Here is a 16,809-nt window from a genome sequence, read left to right as displayed (position 1 = left end):
GCTGTGGCACACACTGCATCCCTGTGGAGTAACTGAGGACACTTGTATTGCAAGACTAAGAAGGTTGATAAAAGAATATCCTGTGATAGGAAAGAGCCAGCTCCAGCAATGAGAGTTGGGCTTATGTGTACCTGATGGTACCCCACAGGGATCCCAGTTGATAGAAGAGCACTAGAATGGAGAAAAACTGTCAGTGTTGAGCTGAGATGATGGCCGAGGCTTAAGGAGCAAAGGCACTGGATTGGTAGTCAGTCTAAAGAATGAGAAGGGACATACAAATTGGGCATGGGGTGGGAAACAGGGACTGATCAGGCAAAAGGAGGTTTGGCAGGAAGCTCTAGAGAGAACAGATTGAATAAGGAATTGGATACTCAGGTAGCAGGCTTATTGCTGCCAACATATGTCCATTAGCATCTGACAGTAATTCTAGCTGGAGAGAACTGGGACAGGTTGAGAAATGAGCCAGGAAGGCAATCGAATAGACTTCAGTGAGAACTGTGCTCCAGTATATAGGAACATGCAGTGTAGACTCTGTGTGTTTCAAGAAATAAAACTCAGAGAATAAAAAATAAGTACCTACTATTAGGTGTTAAACATCACTGTTTTCAGTCCATTCTGTGATAGAAACCAAAACATAAGGATGTACTCTGGTATACAAATTACAAAGTGCTCAACCAGCAGGAAGGAGGGACCCTTTAAATTCCCTGAACAAACAAGATAGGTGCTAGATAAGCTTAACTCCGCTCTGAAATATCTGGCTTTTTATTAGAGACTATCAGAAAGAGGTTGAATTGAACTTTGAGTGTTGCAAGAGTGTTGTTGCAGTTTGGCTCTGGTAAGTTAAATTTCACTTTGTTGTTTAGTTAAATAAATATATTCTATCCAGACAGCCACAAGGTACAAAATAATAGTCCACTGTGTTTTTAAACTATCTATTCCTGATCTTTATTTCTTAAGCCCTTGCTTCTGGAGTTATATGGAGAATATTGCCTTCCTCTTCCTTCTTCATTTCCTTCTACATTGCATGGCAGTGTAAATCCTTTTTGCCCCATAATTTTTGTGACGGTAAATTCAGTGCAATATTCTTTGTTAATGTAAGCCGGACTCCCTAAAAAATTTAGAAAGCTAATTATGTATTTATAGAAAATACCATTGCTTTTACTGCTTTAGTTAATAACATTGATTTCTTAAAGTGCAACTAGTCAAAAATGAGTTTCAAAACATTAAAAATGCTTTCAATAAACTTCTGAATTATTCAATGAAGTATTTGCATTAAAGATCACAGTATGCAATTAAACTTGGAGTATGCATAAAATATTCCTATTTCTAGGCATTGTTACTGTTTTAACTGTTGCCAAGACCTGCAAAATGAAATAATGTCCATATCTCATACTAAGAAAAATAATAGTATCATCATGTGCAAGATATGAGCCCTGATGATAGCTTTTTGTGGTGAATGGTGAAGGCACTGAACAATTCAAGATAGTTAAGACTGAGAAGATTCCTTAAGCTAGATTTCTTCTGTGACATTCAGCATATTAATTTTGTGTAACTCAACTTCCTTTTATATTACAAACATGTTGCTATCACTTCTTCCTATCCTCTGCCCATCTCAGGGATTTGGTTTATTAAGATTTGAAAGATCTCCAACAGTCTTATTCAAACGATGTCCAGCACAGTATGCATTCAGTCTTTGCTGGAGCTTCTAGACTGAGCTGAGGGGAAAAAACTAGGTGAATTCTCTTCATTTATCGGAATCTGAGACTCTGTAGAAGAAAAATAATGTATAGTATAAGCTGAGTAGTTCCAGAAATTATTCAAATCTGAAGACTGAATTTTCTTTGATCACTTTTGCCCTTGAAAGCCAACTGTTTTGAACTGTCTATTTGTGTATAGAAAAAGGGGAAAAACAAAACAGCAACAACAACAAAACACTACATAGAAAACATACAATTCCAGATCTTTTTGGTATCAAATGAAATCAGAGAGCATGCTAATTTAAGGAACCCTGTGGGGACACAGCAGCAGGAAAATATGCTGCAGGTGACATCACTGAAACTGACCACGCTTGGCTCACGGAGTAAATCCACAGATATATACAATATTGGAGCACGTTAGGGGAAAACAAACAAACAAACAAACAAACAAAAAAACAAAACAAAAAAAAGCACACACAGATTAAATGAGTCGACAATGAAGGAAACTTGTTCATGTCTTTTTTTTCTGTGTATTTTAACAAGCTGGTTAACTTCCGTGATTATCAACTTCAGACAATCAGAAGCTGAAAGGCACTGAACAAACCAAGTATAATTAAAATACTTGTTAAGCAGCAATTGCTTGTGAGCAAAGATGGAAAATACAGCTGTGTAGGTACAGGAGGTGTTTACATGGAATGTCTTAATGTTCTTTTAAAGGGAGAAAAGAAAAAGGACATTTTCTGAGGTGTGAAGAAACTACAAACTGACTGACAGAGCCTGTCAAGATTTCCCTGTGAAAAGAAAACTGTGTTGATGCCAGTCATATAAGGTATTTTAAACAAGCATGGATTCTTTTACCTTCAGTACTCTGTTAATGCTTTAATGAATGGTGCTTTCCTAGAAATAAAATGGAGGTAGTAAATGATTTAAAGTCATAGCTTTTTCAGATGTAGAGTCTGATATTAGTAGATATTAGGTTGGTGAACATATAATTTGTAGGAAGATGTAATTATTTCAAAATGACACGAAAGACAAAAAAGCAGTTTGTGTGCATTTGTTGGCTGTTCATAAAATAATTGTATTTTTTGCCTGTTCTCGCCATCAACTTGCATTTTGTGAAATCCCAAGCTGTCATGGTTCATTATCCATAGATAATCTTGAGCAGCCTTGCATCATAAAAAAATATGCTGTGGCATCTGCCATTGTGCACCAGTATACAGATCATTTCTTACTAAGATTTGTCTGATTTATCCATTCAGTAGTCTGTGCTCATATATTTTTGTGTGTGAATATCTTCAGCAATGGGAGCTGCATATACTACATTACTGAGATCGTTCAGCTTGTAGATATAATGTCTCCCATGCATTTTTAGCTAATGAGTTCCATTTCAGCTAATGTTTGTAGAACTCCGTCTCCACCAGTCACTCATGTCACTGCTGTAGTCATTTCATAAGCTCCTGTACCAGTGATGTAGACAGCACATTGAAATCAGCAGTTGTGATAGCTGTGATTATAACATCAGTCTTGCATTCTAGACCCTATATTTTGACTTTTCAGATTTTAGGAGAATAAAATTAAATTTACATCATGATTATGTTCATAGTGAGCAGTAGTGTCCAGACATAAATATATTTACTAATGAAGTCTTTATTTCCTGTAAGGTAATCATGTTGGGAAGAGACTATTACTCGTTCTTGAAAGACAATTAGTAAAAATGCACAGTACTCATAGGTATCAGTAAGTAAAAGTCCTCTTCATTCCACTAATTTAAATCTGTTTAACTGTGGTAGTGATGGAAAATTGAATGTATTTTGTTTTAGAGATGTTCCAAGGTCACTTAACTCTTATTCTTGTTTAATGATACAACATTTGGAAATTAATTTGTTATTGCAGCTGTTTCATGTAAAAATGCTTCAACAATCAACAGTGAAAATACATTACTACCCTTTTTAGCTTTGTTTCAGATCTGCTTCACTTGGTGACTATTTAAAATTAATCCAAAAGCTGTTCTTAAGAAACTGTGGGAATACTTTTCTGAGTATGTGAAATCAAAGTAGAGTTGCTTGCTGTAGCGTCGATAGCCTGTCTTCAGCCAGTTGCTTTGATGTTTCCTCCAGGGAGCAGGAGAGTAAGAGAAACAATCTTGTTCTATTAAGATTCCTTATAATTGCCAGGCTTGATGCAATTTCAGTGAAACATTGCACAGAAATCACCCTTTTAATGGATGAAAACACTGTCTGAAGATACTTACAGGGCTTCTGTTTGCATGTCACAGTTCCCATACCAGTTAATTGTTTGTACTTACAAGGGCTTTAAGGCTTCATTTGGGTTACAGCTTTTTATACTTTCTCTGTTTGTTTGTGCAGATGTTTCACAGAGAGCTTGTGGAAGTGCAGATCATTCACAGGTCAAATGGAAAGCAGCAACACGTAGAGACAATGTCAGGGCACTTTTCAGCGAAAGTTCACAAAACAAAGGAAAGGCCACAAGAAAATGCAAAGCAATATGTCCTCAAAGTAAATTGTCCCCAAGGAAAATAACTCACTTGGAGAGAATACTATTCTTTCGAATTGTAGAGCAGATTGTTGTGAGACTAAGTCTTGATGTGTGACTTTTGCAGTGGCTGTCATTTTGCCCAAAGCCTACCTTTTATTTTCAGTAATAAAACAAAGTACAGCTCTGTGCTGAATTCTCGGTGGAAAAAGAGGGGAGAGAGTGAGAGAGATATTGAAAAAATATTTTATTTTATAATTCCCCAGCATCTGTTCATGTTCCACCAAACCTTGCAAATGAATTTTGATTGAAGTAGCAGTGTATTCATCACAGTGATAAAATTAATTTCCATCTCTGTTTACCATCTTGTGTCTCTCAGTTACAGGCACTTTGTTCTGAGAATATGAAATACTGACTATGAATGTGTCTAGGAGTAAAGTCACCAATGTTTAAATCTGTTATCATAGATAACTCAGACTAATCTAAATGAAGGCAAATGTTTTGAGACCTGAATTTCTATCTGAACAATAGCTTCAAAGATTCGTGCGCACATTTGACTGTCTTACACACTGAGGTGGATTGCTTCTAAGGAGATTATACACATAAACCCATGACCTACAGTGAAGTTCTTAGGAATGCGAAATAGAATGATGTCTATAAGGTAAATATGAAGAGGAAAAGCAATTCCAAACAAAAAATGAATATGAATGACCCCAAGAATATTTTAAAAAAAATCCACAACAAACACTTAAAGATGCAACAAATCCTGAGGATCTTCTGCACAGATCTCAACTGGAAATGCTTTTTAATCTGTCAACTAATTCACAAAATTTCTTTGGAAGTTCTTTAAGTATTTTTGGTGTCTATGTACTACATTACAGATTGGGTTAAATGGGATGCATTCATAAGCAGAGTCATAAGGAAGTACCTTCTAAGACTTCTTCAACATTAGAAAGTTTTTACTGAGACACAAAATAATTGCAGATGGTTAAGCATTACAAGGAATCTTCCTATTTAAAAAAACCATTAAAATATTAAAAATGATCATTTGAATGTTTTTGATACATTGTCTCTTTAATACTGCTTTCCATTTGGAAATATGTTTAGTGTTTCAATTTTTGTGTTACTTTTTGCTTTTATGTGATGATAGGAATGAGGATAATAGCATTTGTCCTGTTATAGGAGTTGTTAGTTCTAATGTAGTTGGTTCAGGCATTCAGGAAATGCAGAGTGGTGCTCCTCACAGAGCACAGAGGAATGCCTGTAAAGGCTAGAGCAAGGAGGCCCCAGACCAACTACATTCAGTGCTCTGACCCCATTTATACAAAAAAAAGCATTTTAGTTTATAGCAACACTCTCATGAGTTCTTTTCAGGAAACCAAGAACTAGTTCTGGAATTCCTGTTTCATTCTCATGCAGATTTTACTCCGCTAACCATGGTGAAGCAAGTAGGACTCCATATGAAATTCCTCGTCAGTCTGTGAATTTGACTGGAGGAGAATATCTTAGGACTTACACACAACATATCTCACTAAAAAAAGAGCATTACAAACTAATGTAAAACTCATCACAAACTGGAGATTGTTCTTTAACTTGTTAGAGAAAAATGGTGCTTCCCCAATTTATCCCCTTTTTTTTGTTTGTTTTGTTTTTAAATGACTGTATTATGCTTCTGGATTTTCTGGGTGACAAAGTCCTGTGTACTGGAAAGACGCTCGCATACTTTTGTGGTACTGTTCAAGAATCAAGAACTGAGGCATTGTTGCAAAGAATGCCAACGTTACAGGTGAACACTGTTGCTACTGTTTGTAGACCTGTCTGATAAGAAAGGCTTTCAGTAGGTATTAAGTATTAACATTTCTTTTTGGTGGTTTGTATTACAGTTTTTTATATTTTTAACTCTTTTTTTTTTTTCTTTTCCCTGACCTAATACTTTGCTTAATTTGTCTTCTGGGAGCCAACTTTCCACTGATAAATGAAAATCCTTAGTTTGTAGATGGATGCATCTTGCCTTCTGTAATCATTTCCATCCTAAAGGTAAACCTTTAAGCAACAATGAAAATTGATTTTTGCGTAGGTCTGTGATACATTAATCTATTAGAAATAGAGAGCACCGTAATGCAAAATTTACTTCATTTAATCTCTTGAAACATGAAATTTCATAACGTGCTTGGTGGAAAGTAACCTACCATCTTATAGTGGCAACACAGGTTGCAATGAGATTTCTGGTTTTTGACCATGGAGAATGAATCAGACATACCAAGGGATTTTTTGTGCAAAAATAAAACTTTCATAAAGCCGTGTAGTTAAGTGTCGGTCTTACTCTCCATTTTAAGGAGAATGAAATTGCTGGTGCAAAAAAGGTTTCTTTCTTCCCACAGTGCTGCATATATTGTGCTACAATCTAAAACTGCAGCAATTATACATAGCAGTTAAATAAAATGAGAACAATCAAACAGTCAGCTCACTGAGCCAGAGGTGGTACTTGGAGTCCCTGCTGTTTTTCCCAGTCAATCTCAGCATCAGTGATGGTCAGGAAATAGACTTCATTTTCCTGCATATGTTTATGTGGTGGGGGGGGAACATGACTTTACTTTTTGTCAGGCAAAAAAAATCCCCAAAACTAAAAGAACTTAAAAAAAAAAAAAAAAAAAAAAAAGGAAAAGGAAAGAAGAGAAAAACCTTGGATTTGTGGAGAAAGCAAGTATTTACAAATGCATATTATACCTAGGTAGAATATTATGTTTTTAACTCCTTGGGTAGAAGGTCCACCTTATCACTACAGGAAGAAGCCAAGAGGTCTACAGAAATCAAAACTACTGGGAATTTGTATTGTAATAAGAATTGTAACAGTAAGTTCTTGCAAGATTCTAACGGGAAGAAAAAACGCATGTAGGGTGTAATAAATAAATAAGTGGATAACAATTCTCTTCATAGACCCAGTCGTGTTCCACATATCTACTGCAGGAGGTTACACCAATTTTTGAAATAATTGTTGCTGTCAGAGGTCAAAAAGAGGTTGCAAAGATGAGGCAGATAAGTTTAATGTGGTTTGAAATGTCCTCTGCTCCCAACATAGGGTTGGTCAAGTCATACACATAAAATTTTGTGATAAGTTGCCTCAAAAAAGAAAAAAAATCCTTGTATTTGGTATACATAGGGCATTTTAAATATCTCTGGTATAGAGGTAGGGGAACAGCTGTGGATCAAACCTATCTAGTTATTTTGTAAGGTAGATTGGAAATCAAGACTCTGAAGAAGTCTCAGGCTGTAGTTTTATGATAGCCTAAAATTACGCTTTTGCTGGCAAATTGTAATCTTGCTCTCCTTTGTTGTTCCAGCCTTAAGATCTAACGGAATAGTTTTCAGCAGACAGGTCGTGTTGCTGACACACAAGGCATAATAGTTATGTGCATGTAGGAAGTAGGGCAGAATATCATCTGTCTTGGCGGCAGCAAAGCCGTATATCTGTTTAAGCAGCTCCTGAAAACATTCCAGTACTCAGCTTACATAGAAGGACAGAAGGGAGTGGTGCCGACACCACCATTCTCCTTCCATGCAGCAAATGACACATCACTAATGGCAGCATGCTCTGTAGTGCAATGGATAATGAGCTCCAGTCACTTCCATATAACTGAGCTACCCAAATTAGTAATATTAGTTCCCAGATTGGATATCTAGGTGTGGTGGGATGATGACCTTGGCTGGCCACCAGATGCCCATTCAGACACTCTTACTCCCCCCTCCTCAACCAGGATGGGGAGAAAATAAGATGGAAAAACTCATAGGTCAGAATAAAGACAGGAACCAATCATTTATTGCTAATTAAAATGGATTTGGATGTGAGAAAGAAAAAACTGTGACATCAGCTCCATAGTCACCACTTTTTCCCAGGCTTATCTTCACTCCTTCACTTCTAGCTCCTCCATTTCCTTGCCCCCAGGCAGCACAGAGGGCAGAGAAATGGGGCTGTGCTCAGTCCCTAGCAGTTTTCCTCTGCCATTTCTTCCTCTTCGTACTTTTCCTTGCTCCACCATGGCTCCTTCCTTAAAGAACTATCTTTCAGTAACTGCACCATCGTGGCTTTCCATGGGCTGCAGTGTGATTATCTGCTCCAGCATGGTCCTCTTCATGGTCTGTGGAGGAACAGCCTGCTTCACAGGATTGAAAAGAGCTCTGCTTTGGTGCCTGGAGACTTTCTGCCTTCCTTCTTCACTGATGTTGTTTGCAGAGCTGTTTCTCTCGCTTTTTTTCCTCAGTCCTCTCTGCTGTTTTGTATTTTTACCCTTTCCTAATCCATATTCCTATAGGTACCACCATCTTGGCTGCTGGCCCAGCTGTGTCCAGCACGGGGCCACCCAGCCTCTCCTCACAGAGGAGCCCTGCAGAGGAGCCCTGCAGCCCAGACAACACCTATGTATGCACACCCCATACACCAGGTCTTCTCTCAAACAGTTCAAACAGTGAGTGATAGTAAAGGTAATTTTCTCAGGATAGTCTTGAAAACTTTTTCTTCTTGAATAATCTTTGGAACTTTGAAACTTTTTTCTGATCTCACAGCCACCTATTTTGTGTTCATGTAACAATACCAGTTGCAAGGGAGCTCTTCTTTCTAAGTACCATGATAAGTACAAACAGAATAAATCCCATGATGTATTCGAAAGTTGTGGGGAAGTCTCTGGACTCTCAGGATGCGCTGGAGACACAACAGCACACCAGTGTGGTTAAAAGCTGTTAGTCTGCTTTATTGTTAAGCACTGCTCTATTTATACATGTCAACAGAGCATTCTACAAAACACTCTTCAACCGCTTGTCCAGTCAGAGCCGTCAGATGTTCTTTCGTCTTCTAGAGATGACCTTGGTTCTCATGCTGTTTATCTTGCTCCACAGCTTCTGCTCTGAAAAGTTTTTCTTGTGTTCCCCCAGAAAGTAATATTTAACTTTTTAAATTTCACTGAATCCAAAATTTGCATGTCCATGATGTATTAGGAGTGGCAGAGGGAGACCTCAGTGCCACAGAGACGGCAAACCCCAGAGCATGCTGAAGGTGATCATAAGATGTGACAGGTGGATGACCAGGGTCAGGCAGCTCTGCCATGTCCCTTTCTGGTGCCCACCTGCTGTTTTATTGCTGTATATTCTCCAGACCATTGATTAGAATACTTTCCTGAGATGAAATTCATCCTCTGCTGTTGTCCCAGGATTTCCGTGGTAAAGTTGTGTTAACACTGATTCTTTCCTTTATTATTTATAATATATATTTCACAGTGTCAGAGACATACTGGCCCAAGCAATGTCCTTTATATTATGACAGACTGGTTGGAACTGTTTGTACAAACAACTGATTTATTTTGTTCTCACCTTTTTAAAAAAAATATTATATGGAAACCTTATCTATTTTTAAAATACAAATTCTTATCTGTGCCTGACAGATCACATCACTGTGAGAGGTCCAAAATTGGTGGTTCTCGGTAAAATTTAATTATCTGGCATTTTCCAACAGCAGCTTGTCTACTACTGACATGTAGAATTTCATTTTGTTCAAACATCTTTTGTGTGTATGTCTCCTTGATATTGATAACAGTGGGTTTTGGTAATGCTTATCTCCTTTTGATTCTGAAAATGTAATAAAGAAGGAGAATACAAAGTAATGGCTACATGCATTAGTTAGACATCCATCCATCAAGGCTTTGCATGAGTCTTAGCTTTTCAGATATCTCAGGCAACAGAGATCATAAAAGCAGTGTTAGGATGGGAAGCGTGTCCACAAAACCAAATAAATCACTGTCCGAACAAGGAGTGAGCCAAGACAGATCTTCTTGTTCATTCATGATATTATTCCCTTTTCCAAACATTTTTTGGAATATACTGTTAATTCCTAATCACCCTGGTTATCTCTCTTCATAACTACAGTAATTAAACTTTTCAAGGCACATAAGGCTTGGGTTCTTTCTACAAATTCTAGAAGATGTGACAGCAATAAGAAACCAGTGCAAAAGCAAGAAAATAGTCTTTATAATCTACTGTTTATAGATAAGAGCGGTTAGCTGAAAAGAAGTGTAGGTTTGCAAACACAGAACTCGATCTCATCTGTATAATAACCCAATCGTTAAAAACCTGCGCATGTAAATACAGGCAGCTATAGATAGAACTCTTGCTTTGTAGTTTCTAATTTAAAAGTTTTAAAGTGATGGATGTTTTTATACGGAAAACATTTAAATATGTGACTTTCTGTGAGATACTTGTGAGTAATGAAATGGACAATAATTGTCCATTGTATGTATTGTCTAGGTGCATATTGGAAGTATTCAGACTAAGATTGGAAGTATTTGGACTAAGATTAATTTAGACATGTCACAGAAAAAAACAAACTTGGATGGTTTTTATGTTCAAATATATTTGCCCAATAATTTCTTATTTTGTGTCTACAATACAATTTGTATTATGCTTGTTTTACTTTGTTTGGTTCTGAAAAAGTAAAAAGTGCATTGTTGGTTGATAAAAGACTATAATTTTGAATCAGAAAAAAATGTCAGTGATTTGAGAGAGAAAAATTATTGTAGTAAATTTGGCACTGAGATTACATAGGAATCATAAAAATATTTTAAGGCATTTTTTTGGCCTGTGTTCATCTCAAACCAGCCAAAATAAGCTGTTTGTAGACCTTGGTATTCAAATTTCAAGGTATTTATAATCAGAGCTTCTCAATATGGGAATTTTCTAAATCTTATAATTGAAGAAGTTACTCTTCAGTACACCAGAAATCATTTCCATTTTCATTTTAAAAGCTTTCATTATAAGACTACATAAATGGAGAAAAGCATGCTACAAATAGGTAATATTTTAAGTCTGAATGGAATTGACAAAATTTGAAATAATTTCTGAAGTTGCTGAAATCATGTCCAAATCATGGAAGGAAATTTACTCTACATGATATATTAGATACTTACTAACAAAAATATTTGTTTAGAAGCTGCAATATCTTTTTAGGAATATATATCTGTTTTGACTTCACATTGCTATATGTGCACACTTGTCTTACTCTGAGGCTTTGACTTTGGAGCTCTTGACTTGTGCAGCCAGATTCGGTGCTGACTGAAGACCATGAGGAGAGACCTGTGTGCTTCACTGTCAAGGCATCTGATCTGAATAGAACAATGCTGTCAATCTGTTGTGTGAAAAATGTAGAATTTTTGCCCTTCTGATAGGCTGTCAGTAGTCCTTGATAGATGCAGTAAATGATTTTAAGCTATGCTGTGTGCCACAGAAGAGTCTGCGCATGGTGTGTGGAGAATTTTCTGAACTTGTCATACGATTATTTAACAGCCTCTCTGATAAAATTAGCTGGGTACAGCTGTGGGAAAACCATATCCTTGATGGGGTGCTCATCACAGATATGGGAGATGTAGATCCAGTGATCAGGGATGATATATTTTCCTTAGACAGAAAAAATGCACATTGGGTATGAAAGGCTTTAAGCATTTCAGTTCTCATACCAGGTCCAACTTTTGTGGTGGCTTGCAAGTGGTTTATAGTAGCATAACCATTGGGAATCTCCTGACCAAAGCACACAAAGCCGTACAGCTTGATCTATAATAAAAAAGCTCAGCAGCAAACAACTGTTACTCTCCAATTATCTGCCCCTGGGTGATGTCCAAGAGAAGACATGTAATACACACTATGGCATAGATTTTTTAAGTATGCAGATACAGGAAAGAATGGACAGGAGCATCTGCTATGGTGACTGAGAGAACAGTAAGCAAGTAGGACAGTCAAGGACTTGTGGTGTATATGGGTTTTCACATGTAAAGTTTAAAGTGTTATGGAGTAATGATAAAAATGGTGATGGAGGGAACAGTTAAGGACAAGGGAAGAGAGCTCCCATCTTGTCATATTGGTCCATCACCTCCATGTTAGGACAGATAGCTGCATTGAAGTGGGATTCCTTTCTATTCTGTAAATAAAAATTGCAGTTTTTATCAAGAAGCTAAGGAGAACATAGCTGTATTTTCAGAGACAGAAGAACAGAGACATGATAGCATCCTTACAATATGTTATCAGTTTTGGCAACAAAGTTGCAAGGTATTCTTACTGTACTGTGTGTGAAAGACAGCTGTTATTGCTTTTATTTGACAGAAGAACTCTAACTTGCATCAGTTAGTGTTCTTGTTCTGCAGGAAATAACAGTTAAATAAGATTGACAAATTGTTTCAGCACAAACTAATTTATAAATGAAGGGTGTTTGCTCCAAAATTTCATTCCACTGCTGCCAATACATCATTCATATACAAGAGTATGCCTGGTATAATTTTGAGCTCAAAAATCACCCAGCAAATAAACACTTGTTTTTACCACACAGTGATGTACAAATATAAAAATGAATCTTCTTTTAATATCTCTGCTGCTGTGCATTCTGCTGCTTCTTTTCCACTAGTAACCAAATGGTTATTTCTGTATTAATACATTCACTGTATCAGCTGCTAAAAGAAAGATAGATTCAGATCTTGCTATAGTCAACAGTGTTTTAAAACATGCATTTTATTTTCATCTGTAAACAGTATGGAAGGCTATCAACCTTGCAAGTTTCTGTCTTGTGTTCTTGTGTGGATAATGTTGTATGGGAAGTTTGAGAAGCATGTATTCACGTGTGCAGCTGTGTGTATAATGCTGGCTTATTCCTATGGCTGCTTAAGAATGTTTGTTCTGTTTGTTTTTTGAGCAGCACAAAGATGTTAAGGCCCTGGAGTGTGTCCAGAGAAGGGCAACAAAACTGGTGAGGGGTCTGGAGCACAAGTCTTATGAGGAGTGGCTGAGGGAGCTGGGATTGTTCAGTCTGGAGAAGAGGAGGCTCAGGGGAGACCTCATTGCACTGTACAACTTCCTGAGGGGAGATGGTGGTGAAGAGGGATTTGGCCTCTTCTCTCAGGCTACGAGCAGGACACGGGATAATGGCCACAAGTTGTATCAGAGGAGGTTTAGGTTGGACATAAGGAAGAACTTTCTCTCTCAGAGAGTGGTCAGGCTCTGGAATGGCTGCCCAGAGAGGTGGTGGAGTCGCCGACCCTGGCAGTGTTCAAGAGGCATCTGGACGACGTGCTGCGTGCTATGGTTTAGTGCTTATGGTGGCAATGGTGATGAGGAGACGGTTGAACTAGATGATCTTATAGGTCATTTCCAACCTTGTGATTCTATGATTCCATGATTCTATGAAAGAAGTTGGGTAGATAGTGCTGAGCAGCCAGTTTCTCAGTCTGGTTTCTGCAAGTCAGCTTCCACACCAGTACATTCCTTGAAAATACAGAAGACTTCAAAGAGTACAAGTGCCTGGGCAGCAGTCTTCTACATAACTTGTGTCTGCTGGTATTCTTTTGAATCTGTAAATTTCTTGATCAGGCATTTCCAACAAAATTTCTACAGGGAAGGAGAATGTCTTACTCATATATAAGTAATTTTGAGCAAAGTCCAGGAGATTGTTTTTCCTCTTGAAATACAGGTTAGCAGTGACATTTCACATAGGCATTACAGCCAGATCTACTCTGAGATTTACAGATAGTGATATGTGTCTGTGAATTACTCGTGGTAGCATAATGGCATCCTAAACATGTTTTCTTAAATCCAAGTGTTGTATGTAGATCTCTTGAAATGATGACACCTTGAAATAGGCACTGTATTCCAGAATCGTTGTGACAACTTCTACACGTTTGATTATGTTGATTTCAGTGAGATAATTTGTGGATTAAAATGCTAGCCAAACATGCTGGTTTCTGTCAGCAACTAAAGAACTCAGCTTGGCTACGGCTAGTGATAAATCTGAATCTAGTTAAAGTTGCAACATGGTGTTCATTAGCTTCAGCAAGGGTAATTTCTGAGATGAAGTGTTGCTATCACCCAATGTGTTAAATAAGCAGTCGGACTAAGCAGGTGGTGGGCAGAGATCAATGACTTTCCATTAAACAATAGGTAATTTCTCAGTAGGAAATAACTCATATTCCCCAAAAGGGTCACATACCAAATTTCTTATGCTGCTTTATAGTTGTAAGAAAATTGCCAGTCAACTATTTGCGCTCTGTAAACATGAAGAGGCAGAAAACCTTGTAGACTTCTTGAAGCATGATCTTATTTTTTCTGGTATACCATTGTACATGGTGGTGCATGTAAGAACAGGTTCATATCAGCTTTAGTCTGAAGTTCATCACTAATTTATTTATATTCTGAATGTTTCCCAATGTTACAGTAGTTCTCTTATGTACCTTAAAGTGCCACCATAACATATGATACTAAATCAGTGGAATTATTGACTTCTTCATATATTTGTCTGTTTAAATAGTTTTGTGAGAGAGGGGATGTAATATTTAGAGATAAGGATGAAGATTTGAATAAATTACTCAGCTTGCCTTCTTGATTAAATGTTCTGCAGAACAGTTTATAAATTTTGGGATAAAACTCTTATTTTTGCTTTTCCTTTAGCCGTTTCGTATCATAGCTTATTTCAGATTGAAAGCAGAAGTGCCAAACATTTTTATAAGTGTGCTCTCCCAACATTCCGATTTAGTTGCTTCGTGCCTTACTTTTTTTTTTTTAACTTGGCTGAAGCTTGATCAATCATTTCCAGAAGTTGTACTTATTCTAATATACTGTTTTAATGTAGAAATCTGACAGTGGATGGAAGTGAATTGACTTCAGAAGGCATAGATTTGTGTCCTCATGTGTCCTTAAGGTCATGTCCAACCAGTTCATTTGACTTAGTTTGTCTTTGGTTTATCATAATACATTGGTGTTAGAAATGGATTGGCAGGAGCAGACCAATGAGCTCCATTTAGTTATCTTTAGTTATCGATGCCCAGAAGGTAGTAAAAACTATCTGCAGAAAGGTTGAGGCACAGGGCTTGTTCAGCCTGGAGAAGAGAAGGCTCTGAGGAGACCTCCTTGCAGCCTCCCAGTAAGGGAAGGGAAGGCTCATAATAATGGAGCTTATAATCAGGAGGGAAACAGACATTTTACATAATCTGATAGGAGAAGGGGAAACAGTTTTAAATTAAAAGAGTGGAGATTTAGATTAGAGAGATTCAGATGTCAGGGATAACACTTAGAGGGTGATGAGGTGCCAGAACAGGTTGAACTGTGGATGCGCCATCCTTGGAGGTGTTCAAGGTCAGATTGGGTGGGGCCCTGGGCAACCTCATCTACTGCCTGATCTGGTGGCTGGCAACCCTGCCCACAGCAGAGGAGCTGGAACTGGATGATCACTGAGATCTCTTCCGCTCAAGCTATTCTACGATGATATAGTTAGGTCTAGACAGTTCTTCTACACTACTTTCTGTCAATCAATTTCTAGTTTGCTTCTCATGTAGATACTAATGAAAAAAATGTGTACTCATGAATTGCTGTGTGAATATTTTTTTATGTTAAAAAGCAAGTTAAGTTAGAAATATATTATTTTTCCTTCCCCATAATATATAACTTATTTTTTTTCTTTTGACTTTTTCTAACCAAATGAGCATTAATGTTTTTGAGATCATTTTATTCTATATTAAAAATTGTAAGAATGTCTAATTTGCATGCATTAACATGAGTTATAAAATAAGCCAATAGTTTTTCGTTAGAAAATTTTAACATTTTGAATTTTTTCTTTAAATCTTCTTTTTTACTATTCTATATAATTAAAGAAATTTACATGTTTTAAGATGCAATGCCTTTTTTTCTATAAAAATGATGAAGTAAAAACACTTCAAAATAATGTCACTCTAGATGCAAATTTGGAAAGAAATTCTATGGAAAGGTTTAGTTTCATAGAGGAATAAAACATGTCAGAGCAGTGCCCCAGAGGGTTAGTTGGAGATGTAAATTAAAACTTGCCATGCCATATGCTTTCTACTCATTCTTCATAATTTACTTTCATGAATAACTTATTCTGTCTTGCAGGTATGATTTTGGACAAGGAATAGTAATATGTTTCTAGCTTCGAGATGAGGGATTGAGTATGCACCTGACTATCAACCACTACATACTATCTATGCTTGAAAATATGCTTAGAATAATCTCTTTTGTACCCTCTGTGTTTTCTGATTTTGAAACCATTTTGAGCATCAGCTTCAAAATCAAGGTGACTAAACTGTAAACAGTCTGGTTCTCCATTTATTCAATTGCCCTAAGCTTTTGCCTCCATCTGATTCAAGTAATATCCGTATCAACATTAGTAGTGAATGTAGTATAGTCTTGCCAAACCATATATTTATTTTATGCTCACATTGTCCCTGCTGCTAAATTATTGTAGGAATCTTAGAATAATGTTCTTTGCCTATCCTAAGAAGCATGAGAGCAGAAATGACAGTAATTGAAATTCTTTGTAAATCATTAACTTGTTCATTACTTTCATGTTTAAGGCTGTATATGTATATGTTGAATATCTCCTGCAGTTATATTTTCTCTAGGTTTGCAGGTGTGTGTGCTCATGCGTGTATATACAGAGATGTTTCAACTTGTTCGTGTATGTACGTGTATACAAGTAGGTCTTTAAAAGTACACAAGGAGCACAAAAATTCTATTTTCATAGAACAAATTCTCAGCTATAAAACGGTATTTTTTAACATAGTCATCATGATTAGCTGTGCATTTTTGT

The 16,809-nt window shown here is 37.0% G+C and overlaps 1 protein-coding gene across 2 annotated transcripts in view; it reads left to right on the top strand.

Moving 5' to 3' along the window:
• Window positions 1-16,809, top strand: part of SYT1 (synaptotagmin 1) — a 338,118-nt gene that overhangs the window by 75,214 nt on the left and 246,095 nt on the right. For both annotated transcript variants that reach the window (XM_052667309.1, XM_052667308.1), the window contains exon 2: window positions 2,415-2,526. The gene's annotated coding sequence lies outside the window, so the exon portion shown is untranslated. The remainder of the gene's footprint in view (window positions 1-2,414; window positions 2,527-16,809) is intronic.

Source organism: Tympanuchus pallidicinctus, unplaced genomic scaffold (assembly GCF_026119805.1).
Source record: "Tympanuchus pallidicinctus isolate F22 unplaced genomic scaffold, pur_lepc_1.0 scaffold8, whole genome shotgun sequence".
In the NCBI taxonomy this organism is placed as follows: Eukaryota; Metazoa; Chordata; class Aves; order Galliformes; family Phasianidae; genus Tympanuchus; species Tympanuchus pallidicinctus.
This window is presented reverse-complemented; position numbering and strand designations above follow the sequence as displayed.